Source organism: Rattus rattus, chromosome 12, assembly GCF_011064425.1.
Source record: "Rattus rattus isolate New Zealand chromosome 12, Rrattus_CSIRO_v1, whole genome shotgun sequence".
NCBI lineage: Eukaryota > Metazoa > Chordata > Mammalia > Rodentia > Muridae > Rattus > Rattus rattus.
Window position 1 is genome coordinate 88,144,646 of NC_046165.1, and position 27,394 is coordinate 88,172,039.

The following is a 27,394-nucleotide window of genomic DNA, read 5'->3' on the forward strand; positions in this document are numbered from 1 at the left end:
TTCATCATCTCTTCCTCAAAGAACACTGACCTTTAGGGGAAGGAGTATGTTAGTATGTTATGTTCCACTCAGGGCTGAGCACTCACCAATATTCTATTCTCTGTATGTTCATCCATTAAGGGTCTCTGTGTTAATCGTCACACACTTAGAGGTGAAGCTTCTCTGGTCCTTATTCCAGGTTAGAGTTCACTATAATCCTTATTTCATGTACCTGGGTGGCATATAAATAAACTAAGATGGAGCAATTCTGACTTATTTTGACCTATGGAAGTGGAGTTGAAATAAAGAAAAAAAAAAAGAAAAAAAAAACCAAATAAAGAACAGATGGTGAGGACCGAGAGTGCTGGTGGATTTCTGTTTCCAAACCATGTAGAGAAGGGACTATGAGCATTGATCTCTGGGTGCGTGTACCATGTCCTCTATTCACGTGAGAGTGTGGAAGGCGTTCCAACAGCAGTTAGTGGAAATGCATACGTGATGCATTTATGCTAATGGCATTGGCAAATTCTGTTGAACTATCTAACGTAGAATAAATGACAGTGGAATGTGTGAAAGGGAGGCAGTGGACAGAATGCATTCATGTTTGTGGATGCTCATTATGCAAATGAGTAGAAATGTGTGTCTTTGAACAGATAACCCCATAGGCTTCGGCATGTGGACTTGCAGCAATTTGAACCTGTGAGTATATGCAGTTTTTTTTGTTTGTTTGTTTATTTGTTTTTGTTGTTGCTTTTTTTGTTTGTGTTTTGTTTTCTGGTGATTCCTTACCTTTGGTCTCATTTCATTCAAACAGCCATTGACTCTAGAGAAGGAACAAAATCTATTCTCATTAAGACATTAAGGACAGCTTGTTTGACCTAGGCCAGTTCCTCCCACTTGGGATACAGGATTTAATTAGATAATCCAGCAGAATAGCTCCAATGATCCCATCTTTGAAACTCTAGCAGCCCTTAATTGTCTTAGATTTTCTCAGGGATGGTACAAGCACAGTCAGAGTGACAGGACTGAGTTTTACTTGTCTTCTGCTGTATGCTAAGTGGAAATGTCTTAGTTCTTTTTCCTGTGGTTATAATAAGATACCTTTTTAAAAGCAACTGAAGGATGGGAGGGTATATTCTAGCTCAGAGCTCTAGGGTACAGCCTATCATGAGGGGAAAGTGAGTTTAAACAATGGATCGTATTCCTCCCTGAGTCAAGAAAATGAAAAGGATGAATTCTGGTGACTAGCTAGTTGTCTGCTTTGCATGAAGTTCAGGACTCCACCTAGAAAAATGTGCACCTATTTCTAGAATGTGTCTTCAAACAATAATTATTCTAATCAAGATAATACTTCACAGAGTGGTCAAAGACTTGCCACCTTTGCCATTTAGATCATGTTCAGTTGATAATATTAATCATCGTAGCAATCCCAGAAACCAGAAATAACCAGGCAGGCATGCAGGGAGAAAGAATGGTAACCTCTTAAAGTTGGCAACCAGGCTTGCCTAGAGAACAAACCTATTTCTCTCTAGATAATTTGTAGTTGTCAGAGTCACCCGCTGTCTGTCTCTCCTACTTCCCTCTACCATAGCACAAAACAGGATTCCAACCACTTTCAAAGTATTTGGATGCCATGAAAATAAAATGTCTATAAATAGATAGTGTTTGAATAGGCAATCTTCTTGCATTTTCCCCAGAGAACTGATATGATGGTACTGAAGAGGAAAGTATGATCATTTGTTTAGTATTCCTGAAGCATTTTCCTTCTTCCTTCCCTCCCTACCTGTTTGCTTTTTTTCCAATAGCACTTTATTAGGACTTGTGCTCCTTCATTTCCATTTGGAATACTATGACGAACAGTAAAACTATAAATGCGTGTGATGGGTAATACTAACTGTCAACTTGATTGAGTTGAGAAATGCCTAGAATGTTAGGGAAGAACTAGTATACTTCTCGACTGTATTAGTCATTGTGTTTCTAGAGACAATTAGATCCAGAGGGCTAATGAAGGAATTGAGTATTTGATAAATTCAAAATATGGTAGTATTATTGAGAGGTGAGAAAAGATAGGAGTTGGGACCTGGGAGAAAATAGGATACTGAGAGTGTGTCCTTGGATGCCCCTTTATGTTCCTGCTAAAATTGCTGTAACCAGGAGGTAAATTCCAAATACTTTAACTATCATAGTGCTCTTCTTTATCAAATAAGGCCAAACAACCATGGACTGAACCTTGACATGATGGTCTTAAATACATTTGTCTTTCTTTTAATTGGTTTAAGTCCAGCATTTTTAAATTTAATTTAATTTTATTATTGACTATTTTATTTATTTACATCTCAAATGTTATCTTCCTGGTTTCTCCTCTGCTAACCCCCTATCCGATCCCCCCTTAACCCTTTTATGAGGGAGCTCCTCGACCCACCCACCCAATCCCAGCTCACTGCTCTAGCATTCCCCTATGTTGGGGCATCAAGTCTCCATGGGACCAAGGTCTTCCCCTCCCATTGATACCAGATAAGGCAAACATAAGCAGCTGGAGCCATGGGTCACTCCATATATACTCTGGTTGGTGATTTAGTTCCTGGGAGCTCTGGAGGGGAGTGGGTGGGTAGGTGGATGGTCTGATTATTTGTTATTGTTGTTCTTCCTATGGGGTTACAAACCCATTCAACTTCAGTCCTTCCCCTAACTCCTCCATTGGAGTCTCCATGCTCAGTCTGATGTTTGGCTGTGAGCTTCCGCATCTGTGTTGATCAGGCTCTGGCAGAGCCTCTCAGGGGACAGCCCTACCAGGCTTCTGTCAGGAAACACTTCTTGGCAGCAGCAATAGTGTTTAGGATTGATGTCTGCAGATGGGGTAGATCCCTAGATGGTGCAGTCTCCGGATGGCCTTTCCTTCCTTCTCTTCTCCACTCTTTTTCCTTGCATTTCCTTTAGACAGGAACAATTATGTGTTAATAGTTTTGAGATGGGTAGGTGGCCCCATCCCTCAACCAAAGGAGGTGCCTAACCTCTGGATATGGTCTCTATTGGCTATTGTCATCCCCACTGGGTTCTTGTTTTCCTGGCATCTGGGACTTTCTAGGGACTATCCCCAATTTTTACATAAACTAATGAGTACACCTTTCACGTTAATTACTCCTAATTACCACATGCTTTCTTAAACCCATTTCATTTTAAAAATCCGTATGCTATTTTTGCATACCGAACTACAATTTTATAATATTTATAATAGCAAATACCAAAGGAAGCTCCAAAAGGGAAAATTTAGAAACCTCTGACAAAAGATGAGATATATCATATTTGCCTTTGTTAATTTGAATATATTTATTTATTTTTATTTTCATGTGCATTTGTGTTTTGTCTGCATGTCTGTCTTCTAAGGGTATTTGATCCATGGAGTTATAGACAATTGTGAACTCCCATGTAGCTGCTGGAAATTGAACCTGGGTCCTTTAGGAAGAGCAATTAGTCCTTTTAACCTTTCTGCCATCTCTCTAGCCCACTGTTGATTTGCTACAGAGTATTCCTTTTTTAATTGTTGTTTGATTGTTTGTTTTTGTTTTTGTTTTGTTTTTTGTTTTTGATTTCGTACTGGCGACAAAACAGAAATACATAGAAAAGTATAGTATTGTGATTTCTTTTTTATTGTTGTGATTGAACACTCTGACCAAAGAAGCTTAGAGGAGGAAATTGGCTTATACTTCCTGGTCACAGTCTATCATGAAGGCAAGTCAAAGCAGTGCATGGATATGAGTTGGGATGTTTTTCTTTATCTCTTTTTACCTTAAGTTTTGAGACAGAGTCTCTCACTGAATCTGGAGCTCACCCGTTGGCCAGCGAAACACAAAGACATGTTTTGACTGTCTGGCTCTCCAGCAATAGAAGCATACACTGTCGCGCATGGCTTGGGGATTCTCATGTTTGTGTACTAAATCCTGTAGTGATTGAGTCGTCTTGCCCCTCTCAACTGTTTCTAGCATCTCAGGACAGCAGTCTGATTTCCAAAGGCGTCCTCAGACTAACTGGATTTTGAGACGGCCTCGCTTCTGAACAAGATTTGTTAAACATTTCTGCAACGTTACTAGGGGTCATACAAAAGCAACATACTACATATTCAATCTCTGTAAGTAGTCTAAACAAATAAAGTCTGGTAAAATTTCTATAGTGACTTAAAAAACATCAGGTAAAGATACAAACTGAGCTGGATAGTGGTGCAAAAACGCCAGTGTCACTTAACCCTCTGATATTATATAAGGGAAAGAGTTGCTACATTGCAGGAAGCCACGGGAAGCCTTTTTCTTGCCACAGTCACACCACACTTAATGCTTGTGTGAACTCAGAGGTATGATATAAATTTAGTTAAGAAAATTACTTCCCAAACATTTCCATTTTCTCAATGATTCAAATGTTACTTTAATATTAATTTTAATATCTCATCCAGCAAAATGTATTTGAAGAAAAGAATTTCAAAGGACTCTAGCTTTTGTTTTCATTATTGCTATCTGATTTTGCATTTTTCTTGAATAAATAAAGGGACATGAAGCCAAAAGCAAAGTGAAGAGAAAGAAAAGATGTACTTTGTGAAAAAATACTCTATGCATAATTAATAGGGATTACATTTCCTTTTGGCTTATTTGTCCAATAAATACATGTGCTTCCTCCTTTTTCATAAATATATAACTATATTCATTTATATTTCATTTAAAAATCAAATCTTTGTGTAGTATTAATATAAAAAGCACAAATTGTATCATATTGTATAGAATTTCTAATTTCTTAGTTTATGTTACAAACTAGACCCCAGTCATGCTTCTGCAGAAATACTTCCCACAATCCCTTGCAGTTAGTGCTGTCTATATGACAAAGTAATAACTAGTAAAAGTAAATAGAAATGCCAGACTGAGACATCTAGTTAAATATTGTATAGTAGGAAAGGCTTGGCCAGTTTGTTGGTCTTGGCACCTTCATTCTCATGACTTGTTCTTGCTACAACTGGAGTGGTCATCAGTTCTACAATTGCCAGATCAATGGTCATGAGGAGGTAGCTCACGTGAAAGATGGTAGTAGAAAATAAACATTAGATGTTTCCATGGTTTGAACGTAAAATGTTACTATTGCCTTGTGTTCTTGACTTTGTTTGCCTGTTATTGGGCTTTTGAGAAGTATTTAGTTCCTGACGGCAATGGCCCAAAACGTGAAATTATATTCCAGGATGGATTCATAATAAAATGGTATTGCTGAGAGGTAGTGAAGAGAGTAGGAGGAGGTGGGGCTTGTTTAAGGAAACAGGTGAGTCTCTAGTGGTGTGTGATTGGAGATTTCTCTTGACTCCGTCTCTTCCTGTAATTCCTCTCTGATTCTGAAAAAGTTGATCAGACCTGCCATGTCTTCCCCACAAAACTAAAACCCAAACAAGAACACAGAATTTACTCCTGGTATTGTGTCTCTAAGATCATACCAACTACAGAACGTTAGCATAGAGTCCTTGACACCTCCCACCAGGTCACTGGTTCCCATCCTTGCACTTGTGTTACACGTTCTGTTCTCAGACACTGTATGTAGCGAAGAAATAAAACTTAACAGTTGTTTCAAGGTTCTGATCAAATGACTGTGGAACCCATAAACGTAGGCAAACAATACCATGGTAGAAAATTAAAACAGTACATCATTTTAAATAAGATTCCCTAATTAATTTTACCTAAAGGTGAGATTAGTCCACCTAGAATCATCTTCTGAAAACAGAAGAAGTTTTTAAATAGAATAAGTCTTCTCAACATATTTACAACATCATTTTTAGAAGGAGAAGATAGCCTAGTAATGATAATTTGTATTGCCTTTGACAGTTTCCTTAAATTCTAAAATGGTCTCCTAATTTCCCATAGTGCTACAGAAATCTATCACTAGTATAATTTTATTGAAGAACATCGGCTTGTGTCTTAATAACACATGACATGTTTAAATTAGAAACTGAAATCAAATATTAGAAAAGAAAGTTTTGAAAGATTTGTCCGTGGGGATTAAACATATTAATAAGGTCATGGCGACTTTGGGAGGCAGTGAGCTGAGAAAATCAGAAAACAGCTCACTTTGACTCTAAGTGCCTTCAAATGCTGACAGAAACTTCCCACTGTTCCTGCGATTGTGGGCTGCATTGTGCTGATAAGAAATGGAAAGTAATTTCTTACACATAATATATGAAATCTTTAAATTGATTTTTAAATCTGCTCTTTTTAAATTGTCTGTTTTGTGGTTTATCCTGATAGTCCCATTGCCTAGAAAGCCAACGTTGACAGCTGCTGCGTACAAAGAATGCAGCCATTTTTATTAGAAAATATGTTTGGCCTTTTTGCTCTTTGATGCCGCCGAGGAAGCATCGCTGAAGGCTCTCATCACCCTGCTGTCATGTCTAAAACAGTCTCCCAAGGAACCGGTAGCTCTTCATGAGAGTCTGAGGAGCCATTTTGAACAACGGGGAACACTCACTGGCTGTGTGGTAAGGAGAGATCCAAACACTAAGAGATCCAGGGGCTTTGGTTTGTCACATATGCCACTGTGAAGAAAGTGGATGCTGCCATGAATGCAAGGCCACACGAGGTGGATGGAGGAGTTGTGGGACCTAAGAGAGCTGTTGTCAGGAAGATTCTCAGAGACCGGGTGCCCACTTAACTGTGAAAGAGATCTCTGCTGGGGGTGTTAAAGAAGACACTGGAGAGCATCACCAGATTATTTGGAACAGTATGGGAAAATTTAAGTGATTTAAATTATGACTGTCAGAGGCAGTGGTAAAAAGAGGGACTTTGCTTTTGTCACCTTTGATGAGCATGACTCTGTGTGTCGGGGGGAGGGCGGCAATGGGGGGAGGGTGGGGAGGGGAACACCCATAAGGAAGGGGGGGAGGGAAGGGGATGTTTGCCCGGAAACCGAGAAAGGGAATAACACTCAAAATGTATATAAGAAATACTCAAGTTAATAAAAAAAAAAAAAAAAAAAAAGAAATGTAAATAAGAAATACCCAAGTTAATAAAGATGAAAAAAATTGAAATGTAAGTAAGAAATACCCAAGTTAATAAAGATGGAGGGAAAAAAGACAGTGGTAAAACAATAAATAAATGATAGAAACACAATGAAAAAAGTCAACATTTTAAAGACAATTTAATTTGCATATATGTTTAATGACTAATACATATTTAATGATAACCAAAGGACTATTTTTATATGACCCTTAGGTTAATGGGTTTACTTTGGTTTTCTGTTCACTAGTTTAGCTGTTTTATTTGGTATATTTGGATTTTTCACTTTACCACTGAGATATTTCCTCAAACACTGAACCTTCTTTGTTGTTCTTGTTGCTGTGTTGTTAAGAGAATATCTTTTATTGGAAATAAATTTTTTATTTAAAAAAAAAAAGATTGTTATTCAGAAGAGTGGTCGTAGTGACTTTGATGGCAGCCGTGGTGGTGGTGGGTATGGTGGCAGTGGGAATGGCTATAATGGCTTTGGCAATGATGGTAGTTATGAAGGAGGCGTCCCTAGTTACTCTGGAGGAAGCAGAGGCTATGAAAGTGGTGGACAGTGTTATGGAAACCAGGGCAGTGGCTATGGCGGGAGTGGCAGCTATGACAGCTATAACAATGGAGGCGGCAGAGGTAGCTTTAGCAGCAGTAATTGAAGCAATTTTGGAGGTGGTAGAAGCTACCATGATTTTTGGAATTACAACAACCAGTCTTCAAGTTTTGGATGGATGAAAGGAGGAAACATTGGAGGCAGGAACTCTGGCCTTTATGGTGGCGGAGGCCAATACTTTGCTAAACCAGAAAACCAAGGTGACTACGGAGGATCCAGCAGCAGCAGTAGCTATGGTAGTGGCAGAAGGTTCTAATTACAGCCAGGAAACAAAGCTTAGCAGGAGAGAAGAGCAGAGAAGTGATAGGGAAACTACAGGTTACAATAAATGTGTGAACTCAGTGGTGGCAGGGCATGTTTTAGACATGTTTTAGACAATACTCCTGTGTGTGGCCACAAACTCCAGGACTGTATCTGTGACTAATTATATAACATGTTATTTTAGTTCCTGTTCTGTGGAAGCATAAAGCATTCCAACAAAGGGTTTTACTGTAGACCTTTTTCACCCATGATGTTGATTGCTAAATGTAAAAGCCTGATCATGATGCTGAATAAATGTTTCTTTAAAATAAAGAAAAGAAAATATGTTTGTCCGTTAACCCCAGATGCATAACGCTTTATCAGACGCTGGGTTCCATGGGGGAAGATGAGAATATACTACCATTCACCAATTTAAACAAGCATTTTCTAAAGATGCTGTGGCTAAGATTTTTGTATGTCTATTGGCAGACAAAGTATTAAGACTATAAAAATATTTTCATATTTAAGGGAAATATACAGAAAAATTGAAGAGCTGTGGAAATAAGGGCTAGAAAGATGGCTTAGAGTTAAGAGCCATCTTTCAGCTTTTACAGGGGAACCCAGTTGTGGTCTCAGCAGCTCACATCAGGCATCTCACAACTGTTTGTAATTCAAGCTTCACATGACCTGCTGCTTCCTTCTGGCACTGTGGGCACCTGCATACACACTGGTGCATGTGCACACCCCCCCCCCACAGTTGAAATATTTTAAAAAGTTATAAAAATGGAAATAAAATATTTTTAAATAACATTACTATATAATAAAAAGTATAAAACATTTTTGAAATATCAAATTGTCATTTGATTTATATACGGCACAGGTGATATGTGCTTATGTGTAAATCTTATTACTTAAGGAAACATGAATGTTTCCACATTCTGCCACAACAGAAAATATAACATAGTCAGGCAATAAGTGTATAGTGAATTGGGATGTAAATGACTTTTGTGCATGACCAATATATAATAGATTAGAATCAAGAACTATATCTATCATTAAATAAATAACTCATTCAAATATGTCTAGCTAATCGAAGTGCTAGATGGACTGAAAATATAAGATTAAACATTTCTCGTGTCATTTAAAAGACAATGCTGAAAGTGACTCTAACCAAACAAGTTAAAGATCTGTACGACAAGAACGCCAAGTCCCTGAAGAAAGAAATCAAAGATCTCAGAAGAAGGAAAGATCTCCCATGCTCATGGATTGGCAGGATTAATATAGTATGAATGACCATTTTGTCAAAAGCAATCTACAGATTCAATACAATCCCCATCAAAATTCCAACTCAATTATTTATAGAGTTGGAATTCATTTGGAATAACAAAAAACCCAGTATAGTGAATATTATCCTCAACAATAAAAGAACTTCTGGAGGAATCACCATCCCTGACTTCAAGCAGTATTACAGAGCATTAGTGATAAAAACTGCATGGTATTGGAACAGAGATAGGTAGGTAGATCAATGGAATAGGATAGAAAACCCAGAAATAAACCCACACACCTATGGTCATTTGATCTTTGACAAAGGGGCTAAAGCTATCCAGTGGAAAAATGATAGCATTTTCAACAAATGGTGCTGGTTCAACTGAAGGTCAGCATGTAGAAGAATGCAAATTGATCCATTCATATTGCCCCATACAAAGGTCAAGTCCGAGTGGATCAGAGACCTCCACATAATACCAGATACACTCAAAGTAATAGAAAGAAATGTGGAGAAGAGTCTTGAACACATGGGCACTGGGGAAATTTTTCTGCACAGAACACCAATGGCTAATGCTCTAATAAAAAGAATCGACAAGTGGGACATTATAAAATTGCACAGCTTCTGTAAGACAAGACACTGTCATTAGGACAAAACAGCAACCAACAGATTGGGAAAAGGTTCTTTACCAATCTTACACCAGATAGAGGGCTAATATCCAATATATTCAAAGAACTCAAGAAGTTAGTCTCCACAGAGTCAAATAACCTGATTAGAAATGGGATTCGGTGCTAAACAAAGACTTCTCAGCAGAGGAATATGGAAAAGCTGAGAAGCACCTAAAGAAATGTTCAACATCCTTAGTCATCAGGGATATGCAAATCAAAACAACCTTGAGATACCACCTCATACCAATCAGTATGGCTAAGATCAAAAACTCAGGTGACAACAGATGCTGGCGAGGATGTGGAGAAAGAGGAACACTCCTCCATTGTTGGTGGGATTGCAAGCTGGTACAACCACTCCAGAAATCAGTCTGGAGGTTCCTTATAAAATTGGACATTTTACTCCTTGAGGACCCAGTTATACCACTTTTGGGCATATAACCAAATATGCTCCAACATACAACAAAGACACATGCCCCACTATGTTCATAGCAGCCTTATTTATAACAGCCAGAAACTGGAAAGAACTCAGATACCTTTAAACAGAGGAATGGATACTGAAAATATATGGAGCTATCAAAACAGTGACTTCATGAAATTTATAGGCAACCTGATGAAACTAGAAAATATCATCCTGAGTGAGGTAACCCAATCAAAAAAACAAAACACATATGTTATGCTCTCTCTGAGAAGTGGATATTAGCCCAAACTCCAATTTACCCAAGATCTAGTCCACAGATCACATGAAGCTCAAGAAGAAGGGTGACTGAAGTGCAGATGCTTCAGTCCTGCTTAAAATATGAAACAAAAATATTCATAGGAGATGTGGAGACAAAGTTTGGAGCAGAGACTGAAGGAATGGCCATTCAGAGCCTGCCCCACCTGGGAATCCAGCCCATGTACATATAGCCAGAGCCACAAAACCTAGACAATTTTGGTGAAGCCAAGAAGTGCATGCTGACAGGAGCCTGATATAGCTGTCTCCTGAGAGGCTGAGCCAGAGCATGACAAATACAGAGGTGGATGCTAGCAGCAAACCATTGAACTGAGAACAGGGTCGCAGTTGGAGGAGTTAGAGAAAGGACTGAAGGAACCGAAGGGGCTTGCAACCTCATAAGAACAAAAATACCAACCAACCAGAGTTCCCAGGGACTATGCCACTACACAAAGACCATGGGCCCAAAGTACACTCGGGTAGACCCATGGCTCCAGCTATATATGTGGCAGAGGATGGCTTTGTTAGGCACCAAAGGAAGAGAAGCCTTTGGTCCTGCCAAGGCTGGACCCCCTAGTATAGGGGAATGTCAGGGTCGGGAGGTGGGAAGGGGTGGGTGGTTGGGTAGGGAGAACATCTTCATAGAAGAAGTGGGAGGGGGATGGGATAGAAGGTTTATTAACAGGAAACTGGTTAAGAGAATAACATTGGAAATGTAAGTTAGTCAAAATTATTCAGTAAAAGAAAAGAAAAGAAGAAGGAGGAGGAGGAGGTGGAGGAGGAGGAGAAGGAGGAGGAGGAGGTGGAGGAAGAGGAGGAGGAGGAAGGGGGCTGTAGATGTAGAGATGGCACAGAAGTTGAGTATTTGTTGCTTTGTGGTGGCTCAGAATCATTCATAATTTCCAGTGCACATGATCCAATGCCCTTTCTGACCACCATGGTCACTGGACACGTGCATGATGCACATATTTATATATACATAAACACTCATATAAAAACATTTAATATATAAAATAGAAGAACAAAGTCTCAGGAAAGAAAATGACTTAGGAATATATGAAAGTTCTATTAACAAAAATTCAATAGTAACTTAAATATCTGTGTATAAAATAGTTTTTCTTAGTTAATAAATTAGTTTTATTAGGCTTAAAGAAAAAGTGTTAAACTTAATGAAAAATGTATTGTTCAATATAGATTTTCAATAAATTCAGAGGAAATATGTAAAATAAGTCTCACAGTGGAGAAAAATAAGTAACACCTAAACAATGGCAAGGTTATAAGATCTCATTTGGAATCACAAGGTACAGAAGGACATGAGTTGTATGATTTAGGAATATCTATTACCCCAAAATAATCACTAAAATCACTACTGCAGATATATTTGAAAGAATAGTTGTTATTGTTGTTGTTGGTGGTGGTGTAGTGGTGGTGGTGGTGGTAGTGATGGTAATAGTAGTGGTATTAGTCATGGTGCTTCTGTGTGTGTATGTACACATGCATGTTCAGGAACACATACATGCTCATGAATGAAAGTACATGTGGAGTTCAGCATAATCTTCAAATATCATGCAGCCTCAGTTAAACTGGCAGTATGGGCTACCTTATGTAGGAGTTAGGAACCTCATCTCAGCCCTCTGCAAGAGCAATATGCATTCTTACCCCCTGAAGGACTTCTGTAGCTTGATAAAAAAGAATTAAAAATAATGTACTTGAGTTAAAATTGCATACTAAAAATACAAACAAAAACAAGGGTGGAAGGAATGAAAAGGAGAGAATAAATAGAAAACTTATAGATCACTCCACTCAAATTATAAGCAAAATTTAAATTACGGCTAAGTAATTGATGTTAACACATATGGAAAATATTGAGAGCTACAAAGTCATGAATTATTTTGAGCAGTTTAGAGTTTTACTTTTTATTTTAAATTACATGTATGTGTTTGTAGGGGTGTGGGTATTTGAATATGAGTAGAGTTTTTGTGGAGGCCACACTAGGCCATTGGTTCTAGAGCTGAAGTTGTAGGCAGTTGGGAACCACTTCACATGGGTATCAGGAACCTCACATGGGTATTCAGAATTTCTATGAAAGTAGTACACGATCTTAACCACTAAGACACTTTTCTTGAGCAACTATTTTGAGTAAATTTAAACAGAGAGTTTTGAATATACACCCTTAGTAGACATATTCTAAAGACAAATATAGCATGAATGTATTTTATATGGTAATAATTGGTTGGCTGAAAAATCACCAGATTGATTTCCAAAGTGGTTTTACCAGCTTGCAATCCTACGAGCAATGGAGGAGTGTTACTCTTTTGCCACATCTTTGCCACCATCTGCTGTCACCTGCACTTTTGATCTTTGCCATTCTGATTGGTGTGAGGTAGAATCTTAGGGTCATTTTGATTTGCATTTCCCTGATGACTCAGGACTTTGAACATTTCTTTAAGTGCTTCTCAGACAATTGAGATTCTTCAGTTGAGAATTCTTTGTTTAGCTCTGTACCCCATTTTTAAATAGGGTTATTTGCTTCTCTGGAGTTTATTTTCTCTAGCTCTTTGTATATTTTGGATATTAGCCCTTTATCAGATGTAGGGTTGGTAAAGATCTTATTTCAATCTCTGGGTTGACATGTTGTTCTACTGTCAGTGTTCTTTGCCTTACAGAAGCTGTTTAATATAATGAAGTCCCATTTATCTATTGTTGATCTTCAAGCATGAGACATTGGTATTCTTGTCAGGGAAATCTCCCCTGTACCAATGTGTTCAAAGGCTCTTCCCCACTTACTCTTTTATTAGATTCAGTGTATCTGTTTTATGTGTAGGTTCTTGATATTCTTGAACTTGAGCTTTTTACAAAGAGATAAGGATAGATCATTTTGCATTCTTCTACATGTTGACTACCAATTGAACTAGCACCATTTGTTGAAAATGCTGTCTCCTTTCCACTAGATGGTTTTGGCTTTTTTGTCAAAGATCAAGTGTTCATAGGTATGTGGGTTTCTTTCTGGGTCTTCAATACCACTACTGGGCATATACCCAAAAGATGCCCCAACATATAACAATGGCATATGCTTCCCCATGTTTTTAACAGCCTATTTATAATAGCCAGAAGCTAAATACAACTTAGGTGTCCCCCCCCAAAAAAGAATGGAATGGATACAGAAAATATGGTACATTTACAAAATGGAGTACTACTCAGCTATTAAAAACAATGACCCCAAGGACAGCTGCCTAGTCATGTACTCGGGAATCAGGTGACTTCACCAGAACCTTGTCCCCATTGAATTTGTAAAGTATAGGTGAGGAGCAGGTACAGGATAGAAGGAGGCCTGTCATTGGAGGAGAAGGAAGGATGGGTGAGAGAGAAGTTTGAAGGAGGAGGAGGAGACTAGAAACAAAGGAGAAGAGACAGAAGAGAGGGTGAGAAGCCATGGCAGGTGATGTTAAGATTCTGCTCTGTGTATTTACAGGTTGTTACTAATGTTCCTAAGGGATGGATGGTACTGGGCTTTGTATGTTTAAGTGGGCAATTATATCTTATCAATTGGATCTAAAAAAAAAACAATGACTTCATGAAACTCTCAGACGAATGGATGGAACTAGAAAATATCATCCTAAGTGAGGCAACCCAGACAGAGAAGAAGACACATGGTTTGTTCTCACTGACAAGTGCATATTAGCACAAAAGCTCAGCATACCCAGAATATAATCCACAAACTATATAGAGCTTAAGAAGAAGGATGGCCAAAGTGTGGACTCTTCAATGCTACACAGAATGAGGAACACAATAATCACAGGAAGTAGAGGTTGAGGGGTATCTTAGAGGGAGAGAGGAAGGAAATGGGGAAAAGGGTAGCAGTTTCAGGTAATGGAAGGGAAAGAGAGAAGCACAGAAGTTTAGGAAATGAATAAAAAAATGTAGCAGTGGGGGATGAGGAACTGGGGGTAGCCACTAGAAAGTCCTTGACACCGGAGAAGTGAGAGTCTCTCAGGACCCAAAAGGGATGAGTTTAACCAAAATACCCAACAAAGGGGAGATAGAACCTGTAGAGACCACCTCCAGTTGATAGGCTTGGCCCTCACTTGAGGAGTGGGGTTCCCCGCCCATCTCAACATTTTTAATCCAGAAATGTTCCTGTCCAAAGGAAAGACATGGAGGAAAAAAATGGAACAGAGACTGAAAGAAAGCCCATCTAGAATACATCCCATCTAGGAATCCATCCCATCTTCACATTGACACTACTGTGGATCCATCCCTGAAACTATTGTTGATGCCAAGAAGCACTTGCTGACAGGGGCCTGGTATGGCTGTTCCCTGAGAGTTTCTACCAGCACCTCATCAATACAGATACTCACAGACAACCACTGGGCTGAGCCTGGGGACCCCCACCCCACAATGGAAGAGCTAGGGGAAGGACTGAAAAAACTGAAGAGGATTGCAACACCATAGGTAGAACAATATCAAGTAACTGGACCACCCAGAGTTCCCAGAAATTAAACCACCAACCAAATATACGTGTAGCAGAGGATGGCCTTACCTGACATCAGTTGGAGGGGAGGTCCTTTCAAAGGAGGATGTTAGAGCCGTGAGGCAGGAGTGGGTGAGTGAGTGGAGGAGTACCCTTATAGAGGTAACTAGGAGGAGGAGAAGGGGGATGGAATGCTGGTGGAGGAGTAATCAGGAAGGATAATATCATTTGCAATGTAAATGAATAAAATGATTAATAATAAAAATAGATTGTCTTTATTCAGAAAGCAATAACAAAGATAACGAACAGATTTAAATGTAAAAATCAATGGCATTAAGGAAAATAATTTGAAATATTGCATGTAAATGGAAACTCTCAAAATAATCTCAGATTTTCTATATAGCATAAGTTTTATTTCTGAGATCATACTATGAATAGTGCTAGATAGACGACAAATGTAGCAGTGAATATTCCTACTGCTGAAGTTATACTTAAATAACCTTATTCACTTAGAAATATAGCAAGAATGCTTGAGAAAACTGCTGCGTCTCAGGTCCAACAAAGGACACAGTGAATTGGCTAACTAGATCATATTTTCAAATGATAAAGGAATTAGCTACAGAGAGGGTTGTGGTCAATTCAGATGAATGAATTGTCAATAAAAGATGCTTTAATTTCCAGAATGAAGATAATTCTAACAACTACAGAAGATTAATGGATTGAATTTACATAATACAAGTGCATGTTAACATGTATGGGGTTTTAATAATAAAAAAGTAAAGAAAACAGAACACAGGCATATTTAGAAGTTACTAAGTTAGAAAAATATATAAAGGAAATCCTCTTAAAATTACTAGCCTTTACTTTAAGAACGTCAAGAAACTCAGCAATTGATGTGGTAAAAGCATTATTAATAGAAGAATTAACCCCACCTAATTGATTGCTTTCAGTAGAAATAAAGTTAGATTTGCCAACCTTCGTGGCCTTATGCAATTACTCCATGGTCATCAATTGGAAATGCTGACTGGCAGTGAGTTGGTGATGAACAGGAGCATGTTTCAAAACTCAAACCCCCTGATCATCGTCGTCATCATTGTCGTCATCGTCATCATCACCACCCACAGAAACAAGAAATTGCAAATGTTCTGTACCTTCTGATTACATGCAAAATCGTACTGAAGAATACAAACTGGACTTCATCAATCATCTTGGGAAGCTATTGGTCCTTAAGGAAGATATGGTAAAGGGAAAACACAAGACAAACAATCTACTTCCTTCAGACAAAATAGAAGAGGTATCACTTTTGATTTAGAAGATTTTCTGAAAGACACTGAACTGAGTAAAAGTTAAATTCTAACCTCTTGTGGGTCTCAACTTTTGAAACAGCAATAGGGAGACTTGGGGTATGTGAGTGCTACTTTTATACCTAGTGGTTAAAGGATAATTATTTCTATTTGGCACTGGCAAAATAGTGTGGCAATTTTTATATAGAGTCATAATATCTTCAATGCACTTCTGAAAAATTTATAAAGAAAATAGAGAACAGCTAGAATTAGTTTAAGATGATCCGTTATGGCTTGGTGGTACTAAGGACATAGGAAGGATATACCACTAAAGAGATGTAGGGTATCCACAGCACAGTCCAGGCCAGGAGGCAGAAGGTGCATTCATGCAATTCTATCCTCTCCAGACATAGCTAAAATTAAAATTATTTTGTATTAATAGAAAAAGCATTTTCAGATTGAAAAAAGTGATAAAAAGACATTGAAATAATGTTCTAAACATTTATTAAAATCACATTTGTGAGTCTGTGCTATTAAGTGAGTGAAAAAAAATCTACTTGTTTATGGTTTTGTGAGGTTTTTTTTGATACTTTTATTTACATTTCAAATATTATTCCCTTTCTCAATTTTCCAGCCATAAGCCCCCTATCTAGGGGGGGCTTCTTCTATGGGTGTGTTCCCCTTCCCCAACAATCCACCCCTTCCCACCTCTCAGCCCTGACATTCCCTTGCAGTGGGTGGGGGGGGGAGGTCCAGCATTGGCAGGAGAAGGGCTTCTCCTCCCATTGGTGCCTTCCAAATAAAGCCATCCTCTGTTGTAGCTGGAGCCATGGGTCATGTCCATATGTACTCAAGGAAGGTTTAGTCCTGGGAGCTCTGGTTGGTTGGTATTATTGTTTATGAGGTTTGCAAGCCTTCAGCTCCTTCCAATTCTTTTTTCCAATTCAATGGTTGCTGCTAGTATTTGCCTCTGTATTTGACAAGCTCTAGTTGAGCCTCTCAGGAGACATCTATATCCAGTTCCTGTCAGCATGCACTTCTTGGATTCCTCAATATCTAGTTTTGGTAGCTCTATATAAATGGGCTGTATACCCAGATGGGACAGTGTCTGAATGAACTTTCCTTTAGTCTCTGCTCCAAACTTTGTCTCCATATCCCTTCATATGAATATTTCTGTTTCCCAGTTTAAGAAAGACTGAAGCAAACACACTTTGGTCATCCTTCTTCTTGAGCTTCATGTGGCCTGTAGATTTCATCTTGGATAATTTGAGCTTTTGTGCTAATATTCACTTATCAGTGAGTGCATACCAAGTGTGTTTTTTTGTGATTGGGTTACCTCACTCAGGATGATAATATCTAGTTTCATCCAGCTGCATATGAATTTCATGAAGTCACTGTTTTGATAGCTGAGTAATAACTCCATTGTGTAGATGTACCACATTTCCTGTATCCATTCACCTTGGTGGATTTTTCTTTTGATGAATATGGAGTAGCCTATCTTATCTTTTTTAATAACTTTTAGTTGAAAGTCGATTTTATGGGGTTGGGGATTTAGCTCAGTGGTAGAGCGTTTGCCTAAGAAGCGCAAGGCCCTGGGTTCGGTCCCCAGCTCCGAAAAAAAGAACCAAGAAAAAAAAAAAAAAAGAAAAGAAAGTCGATTTTATTAGATATTAGAATGGTTTCTCCAGTTGGTTTTTTCAGACCATTAGCTTGGAACTTTTTTTTCTAGCCTTTTACTCTGAGGTAGTATCTGTCTTTGTCACTGGGGTATGTATCCTGCATACAGCAAAATGCTGGATCCTCTTTCCATATCCAGTCTGTTAGTCTATATCTTTTTACTGGGGAATTGAGTACACTGATATTAAGAAGGAGTAGTGATTGTTGTTTCCTGTTGCTTTCATTGTTAGAGGTGAAAGTATGTTTGTGTGGCTATCTTCTTTTTATTTTGTTGAATGAAGATTACTTTTTTGCTTTTTTTAGGGTGTAGTTTCCCTCCTTGGTGTTTTCCATCTATTATCCTTTGTATGGCTGGATTTGTAGAAAGATATTGACTAATTTTGGTTTTGTCATGGAATATCTTGATTTCTCCATCTATGTAATTTCAAAGTTTTGCTGGATATAGTAGCCTGGCATGGCATTTGTGTTCTCTTATGGTATGTATGAAATCTTTCTGGGATCTTCTAGCTTTCATAGACTCTGTTGAGAAATCTGATGAAATTCTGATAGGTCTGCCTTTGGATGTTACTTGACTTTTCACCTTACTGCTTTTAATATTCTTTCTTTGATTTTGCATTTGGTGTTTTGTTTCTTATGTGTTAGGAAAATTTCTTTTCTTGTCCAATCTATTTGGAGTTCTGTAGGCTTCTAATATGTCCATGGGCATCTCTTTCTTTAGGTAGGGTACTTTTCTTCTATAATTTTATTGAAGATATTTACTGGCTTTTTAATTTAGGGATCTTCACTCTCTTCTATACCTATTATTCTTAGGTTTGGTCTTCTCATTGTGTTCTGGATTTCCTGGATGTTTTGGATGAGGAACTTTTTGTCTTTTTCATTTTCTTTGACTATTTTGTGAATGTTTTCTCTGATATTTTCTGCTCCTGAGATTGTCTTCTATCTCTTGTACTCTGTTGATGATGTTTTCATCTATGACTCCTGATCTCTTTCCTAGGTTTTGTATTTCCAGGGCTGTCTCATTTTGTCATTTATTTATTGTTTCTATTTCCATTTTTAGTTCCTGCATGATTTTGTTTAATTCCTTTCCTTGTTTGGTTATGTTTTTCTGTATCTCTTTAAGGGATTTTTTCCGTTTCCTCTTTAAGGGCTTCTACCTGTTTACCTGTAGTCTCTTGTATTTCTTTAGGAAGTTATTTATGTCCTTCCTAAAGTCCTCTATCGTTATCATGAGATGTGATTTCATGTCTAAACTTTCCTTTTTTGGTGTGATGGCATATCTAGTACTTTCAGTCATAGGAGGACTGATTTCTGATGATCCCAAGTAGCCTTTGTTTCTGTTACTTATGTTCTTGAGCTTGCACCTTGTCATCTGGCTATCTCTAGTGTTGTCTGCCCTTGCTGCCTTTGACTGCATCCTGTCCCTCCCATGATCCTTATTGTGTCAGTACTCCTCACAGTCCAACTGTCTCTGTGATCCTATGATTCTGTGATCCCATGATCCTGAGATCCTGGTTGTGTCTGATCTCCTGGGAGTTGACCTTCCTCTTAGATCCTATGATCCTATGATCCTGGACATTCAGAGCACCTCTGATCCTTGACATTTCAGAGCATCATGGAATCTGGGTTCTTCTGGGTGTTATGCTATTCAGTGTGGAGCCTGTGCCCACGGTCTGCTCAGGGCACTAGTTCAGACCAGAACAAACTGGTGCCCCTGGATGGGTGGGTGTTCCTGCCTCCCTGGATCCTGGGGGACTCAGTTACTCTGGTTGTTGTGACAGATGTGGCATCCTCACCCCTGATCCTGAGCGTGTTAGAGCACTTGGGAGTCAAACTTCCTCTGAGTGTTGTGAGCAGTGAACTCCTTAACCATAAAGGGTGTTTGTAACAAGCACAACAATCACTGAAATATAGGCTGCCTAATACCTACATAGATCAGAGGAAATAATGCCATAATGGTGACAGGGGTCACAAAAAACTATTTTGCCTTTACAGTGCCCAACTGGTCTTTGTATTTTTTAGTTCATTGAAAGTCTGCTTATAGTAATTGGTTGTAGAGAGCTGTGCATCAAACTCATGAAATGCTCTCACTTTATTGCCAAATCACCCCATTGCCACACTACTTAGCCATGCATGAAAAAGAAGAATTATATGTGTGAAGAAAAGCACTTTTGGTCTAGACTGCGTCCTTTTATTAATGTAAAATATTGCATTTCTGTCAGCTCGCTGAACACGGCCATTTGTGCAAACCTAAAACCAAAAAGATGACAAAAGGTGACTAATTAAAACGTGACTTCTTTCAAAATCTATCACATCACATATCACAGTTTGCGTGTCACTAGTGGCCTGGAGACTTTTGGCCAGAATGACATAGATATGGCTGTCACATTGCTTAAATTAACTTTATGTACAGATACCCATATTTATGCCCTGGAGAGATTTTACTAAAGGGTAGATGACACTGTGTTCCAAAGTATTGAACTTTGGTGGTTATTAGAAATGCCAGAAGCCATACACATAGTCTCACCAACATGGCTACCTTAATAGCTGACTAAGGATATCACCAATAGACATGCTAGCACGGATATGGGCAAGCCCAGCAAGGTCTCAACCCTGTACAAAAGCTACAGCCAACTAAGGAATGCTAAGAAATAGGCTCCAGAGACGATCATACTACTTGGTTGTCTAGTACCAAATCATTATCCTTGATATACAGACACACACACACACACACACACACACACACACACACACACACACACACTAGTTCATTACAATGATCAAAGAAACACAGTAAAATACAGGCAGACATGGTGCTTCAGTAGTGACAGAAAATCCTATATCTGGGTCCACAGGCAGTAGTAAAAGACTCTAGGCTTGACATGGGATTTTTTGAAACCTCAAAATTCACTACCAGTGACATACTTCCTCTAAAAAGTTCATACTTTCTAATTCTTTTAAATAGTACTATGCCCTGGTGACTAAGCATTTAAATCTATGAGTCTTTGGGGCCCATTTTTATTCAATCCATAACAGTATATATGTATACATCAGGTAGTAATGAAAAAAGAGACCATGATCCTGAAAAATGTGGGAAGATTTAGAGGGAGGAAAGGGAAGTAGAAAATGTTATTATATTATAATCTCAAAAAATAAAAGAAGGGCTGGAGAGATGGCTTAGCAATAAAGAGCATTGGCTGAATAGAGGTCTTGAGTTCAATTTCCAGCAACCACATGGTAGTGGCTCGCTACCACCTGTAATGGGATCTGATGGCTTATTCTGAAGACAGCAACAGTTTACTCACACACATAAAATAAATAAATATTTAAAAAAAAACAAAGTAAAAGCAATCATGAGAAAAAAGAAGAGTAGATAGTAACTGTGTCTTTTGAAACTCTGTCTGGTACAGTTGTTCACAGACATAAGCTCAGAACTATAAGGTTTTGACAACATCAGTTACACCATGGACGATTCAGAATCTGCAGTGATAGGAATGAGAAATGTCTTCCATATGTCCCTGTATTAAAACACTTGGTCCCCAGTTGGTGGTGCTGTTTGCATAGATTGTAGATTCTTTGGGGAGTCTATCATTCCTGGAATATACCCCTGGAGCCAATCTGTGAATATTTATAATCTTATCTCACTGTTTACTCTTGCAGTTTCCTGGTACTACCATTGTCTGACACCTGCTACCATGCTGCCACCTCACCATGATGGACTCTTCTGCCTCTGAATCCCTAAGCCAAAATAAACTGTTTCTTCCTTAAATTTCCTTTGAGCATGGTGTTTTAGCACACCAAGAGAGAAGAAACTAATAGAGTATCCAAGATGATAGAAGTCGAAATGTTCTTCTCCAAGTTAAAAGAGTATTTGGTTGCCTATTACAGACATTCACACATGTTTGCTTATGTATCTCACCTAATTTCATTTATCATTTTAAAACCCTTTTTATTTTATTCTATGAAAACTTTATGTATGTACATACTTAAAAAAAAAACCTTACCTGTGCTACTACCTCTGTGTTGCCCAATTGTGAACCATGCAAGAACAAGTTTGGGCTGTCTGTAAGAGTGGCTTTGTTTGAGTGTTGGTAGATTATGAATACTGGTATAACATCATTCCACAGGTGAAATCGGTCATGAGAAACATTTGATGTTAACAAAGAGGTCATCTGTTTGCACTAGTATGCATTATGTATGTCTATATATGTATGTATGTATGTATGTATGTATGTATGTATGTATGTATGTATGTATGTATTTGTGATTAAATAGACTGTTGTATGGTTTCCCAGCATTCTAATTTATTCAAGCATATAAACACTGCAAGGGATAGGGAAGAGGTTCAGCAAGAGTCTACCTGCAGGCACATCTCTATCTTAAGATAATGTAGTGACAAGGTTAGGCTGGTTCAATGACAGACTTGAAATTGGTAGTTGAGGAAACTATGTCTAAACTGGACAAGCCCAGGCAAGTCAATTACTAATAGAAAAAAACCCAGACTTCAGCCTTCACTTCCCAGTAATGGTTCCAGAATGCCTAGAGATAGAGTAAGATAAAGGCCATCTACCCTGGACTTCCTCAGCAACAATCTACAGCCCCTACACTCCAGTAATGTGATGCTCCTAGATGGAATAAGATAGAGGTCACCTGAAGAACCCTAAGGGCTTTCACCAGTCTTACACCCACTGCCTCTGGTCAAGTCTAGGCCAAGTTCCATTCTCCACTCACAGTTTTTGGGATGAGCAGGAACATTCTTGAAAAACCATGAAATGTACAGACTGATAGTCACCTGACCCTCTGTTCCCAGATAGAGTTTGAATGCATGTCATATGCTTGCTAGCCAATAGATTCAAAGGTCGAGTGAGGGTAAGCCTCAACATGCAGGAAAATAAACCTCTTGCGTTTTCATCAAATTTTGTGCTTGTGTCTCACTTGGGGGTCTCCTGGTAGTTAAGACTCACTTTGAGCCTTAGACACCTACTTCTGAATCCCCTAAGGTGCTTTAAATCAAGCCTGCAAGCTCACTTGGTTGTCTCTCTATTTTGGTAATTGAAACCCCCAGCATGTTGGATTTCTGCAGAATTAAACACTCTGCCTTTACATACTATGAGAGCCTGGGCAAATCTTTGGCAAATCATGGACCCTTACAGTAGGAAATGTGGAGGAGCCCTTGCCACTGTCCATATCAGCAGAATCCCATCTGGGGTCACAGACAGCATCGATGTCACAGAACAGAGTCCTGTTGAGTGAAGGCTTGCTGCTCAAGTTCTACTTAAGTAGATGGGGAGTTTATACAACAGCAAACATTAGACAACTGCACAGCAAGTCAATGGCACTTAGCAGTGAATCATAGAGAAGGAATGGACTGTGTGACAAAGAAACAGGAGAATGAGGGAAGACTTCCACAGGGAAGAAGTGTGAATGGCCATTGAATTCTCTTCCGGAGAGCACACTAAAGAGTAAGGATGGGAGGCCACACCACCTTAACCCAGGGCTCAGGGCTGCTATTGTTTACCTGCACAGCGGTGTCCGCTAACCATGCCAGCCTCTGCTTCTGCTACCATTATCTCTAATGTACACCCATCTAATAACACCCAGCCTCACTCTGGCATTCCAGAGGCCTAAGCAAGAGTGTAATGTATCTGAGGCCAGACTGGGGTGTACGTGAAGAGGTGAAGCACAGTGACGTTGATGCCCTGACTCCAAATCCATAAACGAATGAAAATGAAACTCAGGTAAGGCATGTGACATAATTTGAACACACACTGTAGCTACTCATTGCCTTCAAGTCTGTCACAACCATTATTATTCTTAATCATGTTTCAGAGTTTGATGAGATTCTGTTAAATACCAAAACCTTCTTGAATATCAGCTAATTCTTATTAACACACTTTCAATTCATCTGCTTAGGATCAATACATTTAAACACTCATTCACACAAATCTATGTCTGTATTTGTGGCCAATTAGACTGTTGTATCAGTTTTATGGCGTTTCAGTTTATTAAAGTTCTTTCTAACATTGTCTTTATTAACTTATGTATATAGTATATTTAGTGTATTATGGTGTGTGTGTGTGTGTGTGTGTGTGTGTGTGTGTGTGTGTGTGTGTGTGTGTACTTAGCTAAAACCATTATGTGTGGAGGTCAGAGGGCAACTGTTAGGAACTGACTCCTTTCTACTGTGTCTGAGTTTCAAGGATAAACTTGGGTCATTAGGCTGGGCAGCAGGTTTCTTTACATACAGAGACATCCTGGAGGCTCCTTCAGATACTTTTTAAGGGAGCATTTAGCAAACTGGGAGAGCAAGGTCTCAGAGCAGGCACCTTATTTACCTGGGTACCACAGTGTGAAGGCATTAGTAAAAGCCTGTTTTGGAAGAGACTCATGCCTGAGACAGTTATGACTTATCCAGAATTCATAAGGAAAGATTACTGATCACACCAGTACTTTCTTATATTAATATAATTGTATACCTCCTTTTTGAAGCACTCCCAGTATTTTGGAATGCTTAAGGATAGAAAATTACAAAAGAATGATTCTTCCAAGAGTTACAACTCCAAGTAAACAAAGCAAACTACAAACTGCATGAGACACGAATCTCTGCACAAATTCAGGAATGTAGCTTTTGATTCTTCTGAAGCGTTCTTTTCACTAGTTAAATATGTGGCTCAGGAAAAAAAATGCCGAACTTGTAGCTCATTTTGTTCTCCATGCAGAGAATACTAGATGGTGACAGGGAATGATGGGCAGAGGGTGAGGGGTGGGGTGGGGACTGGAGCTTGTTCACACAGTTAATGCAGTCTCCACCTACTTCTCCTGCACAGATTCTGTTACAATCGTTGTTTTGAATACTATGCTGGTGAGGATTTTGGGAAACTTGATACAAGGTGGTGTTATCTTAGAGAAGGGAACTTTAGTTGAAAAAATGCCTTCATTAGATTAGACTGTGACAAGCCTGTGAGGTGGGAGGGTCCAACAAACTGGGCAGTGCAATTCCTGTGCTGGTAGTCTTGGCTTATATAAGAAAGCAGGTTGAATAAGCCATGAGAACCAAGCCAGTAAGGAGAATTCTTTCATAAGCTCTGCTTCAGATCCTGTTTGGAGTTCCTGTCCTAAGTCCCCTTCATGATGACTAATGTCTTCAATGATAAGTAAACCCTTTTCTCCCCAAGCCATTATTAATCATGGTCTTTATCACAGCAAGATATAGCAAATTAGGAGAGAAATTGGTACCAGGTAAGACCTAATTGTGATATTTTAGGAAGAACTATAAAGGATTTTAGAACTTTGTGAATGAAAAGCCTTTAAGTGTTCAGAGCTTATTGAAATTTGGGAACTTGGAAGATATTGCTAAGAGCAATGTAGACTATAGTATGACTATGTCAGGATTGCATATTTGATATTGTACATGATTTAGAATAGACCATCATCATTGAGGTAGAATAGACCATCATTTCTCAGGGTAAATACACAGCAGTTGTGATCCGGGGGCACATGGGTTTTATCTCATGCTGGAACCTTAACTTGATAGTGTATAAGAGTCTCCCACATAATGGTGCTGGCTTTAAGGCATAAAGGATCCATGGGTTAGAGGTGAGGGTTGTCACATTGAGAAGCCTTTGGTGGATGTAAAACCTCAGTTGCAGTAGAAGTCATAAGATTGAAAGAATCACAGAGAGGCTGAGGCTTGTTACCATGTAGGAGCGTCAGAATTCCTGAAGAGAGCCTAGGGGCCACTGGTGAAGGTATAGCCCATTTGGAGATGCCAAGATCATGGGACCACCACAAAGCACAGCAACTGTTGTAATGTGGAGTCAGCTAGTGTCTGCTGTGAATGGCAGAACTTGACAATGTGAGTAGCCAAGCTCTTTGGGGCCTAGAAGATCATAAGTCAATCCCACATCGCAAACACTGAGCTACAAGATTTAACTCATAATACTGGATTTGGTTTTGTTTTATTCAGATTGCTCTGTAGGCTGATACTTCCCTCTTCTAATAAGAAGTATATAACTTATTTTTTTTATTTTACATGAGCCCAAAGTTAACTAACCTTGGATTTTTAGAGGGATTTTAAGAGAAATTTTTACAGTGATATGTGCTAAGAAATTGAATGGTTAAAGTGTTTGAATTTTTGAGGACTGGAAATTCTGGGAGTTGGAAGGTATTTTATATTGCTATAATGTTATAACATGAAATCTTGGAGATAAACAATAAATAAATACAGTGAATGAAGATAATTTTAAAATAAACAGTAAAACAAACAAAACCTACCAGATTATATAGACTTCAAAATAAATGAGTCACAACTGTAAAATGATTCATCTGTAGCTTAAATTCTTCCATAGATGGAAGTTCATGTGTGGTTTATCATTTGCTATTCTGTCAATATTCTTGATTCCCCTGATAGTTAATATTGTTGTGATTAACACCAAGTCTGTGGATGTGTGGTGAAACCCATTTTCAAGGACAATTAAATGATTTGATTCATTCTACTGATAGACTTAAAGATGCTTGGGATACGATATATCTCTGTGGAGAAGTAGAACAGTGTCGACATGCCCTCAGTGCTGTATCATGCTTTGTCTACTTCCCATTGCTTCTACTCCCTACTTACTATCTGCAGTAAAGTGAAGTCCCTCCTCCAAATGCTCTGACCATAGCGATGGGTTGAGGTTTTATCTGTTGCTATGTATTGTAAGGTTAAGTGTGAACTCCCAAGACCTGGTTGCCCCAGAGACCAGAGAGTCTACAAACATAGACCCAAGTGACAATATATGACCTTGTCCCCAAGTTATTTCTGACTGGTACATAAACATGCCTACAACCTAGAGCTGGGCAGAACTGATATAGGTAGGGCTTAATGTTCCCAGTTTTGAGATGAGAGCACACCACAAGGGCGGAGAAGAATGTGGAGAGAAGAATAAGATTCCATGGAAAGCATGGCTCTGAGAGCTGACCAATTGGAGTTAAGAGCAGTCCATATGAAACAAAGTAAGTTAGAACTCAAGTTTAATGATAGGAAATAGATATTAATAACATAGAGGATCGATATCTTCCCAGCTCCACTGCTGATTAAAGTTTATTGTAAATATAAAGGCTGTGTATATCTTTTATCTTGGAACTAAATGGTCAAAAGTGATGTAGAAACCCCGGGTTGGGATTCAATATTTCTAACAATGGTGTTCTGCTCACAGCCGCCCCAGATCCATGCCCATGGACTGAAGCCTATGAAATCATGAGCTAGAGTTAATTCTGCTTCTGTCAGTTATTTGCCATACCAACAGAAAAGTAATCAATACAACTGACTACATGCAGTGTTTCTATAGACAGATGGATTAAGAGGGAGCAAAGCAAGTTCACTTTTATTATTTGGAATTAGGTGCACTGGCCTAAATTCAAGGTTTGGCCAATGTTGTCTTCTGGAGGATAGAGGAGAAAGATGCTTTCCTGTGCTACTTTATAGCAGCATTTAAA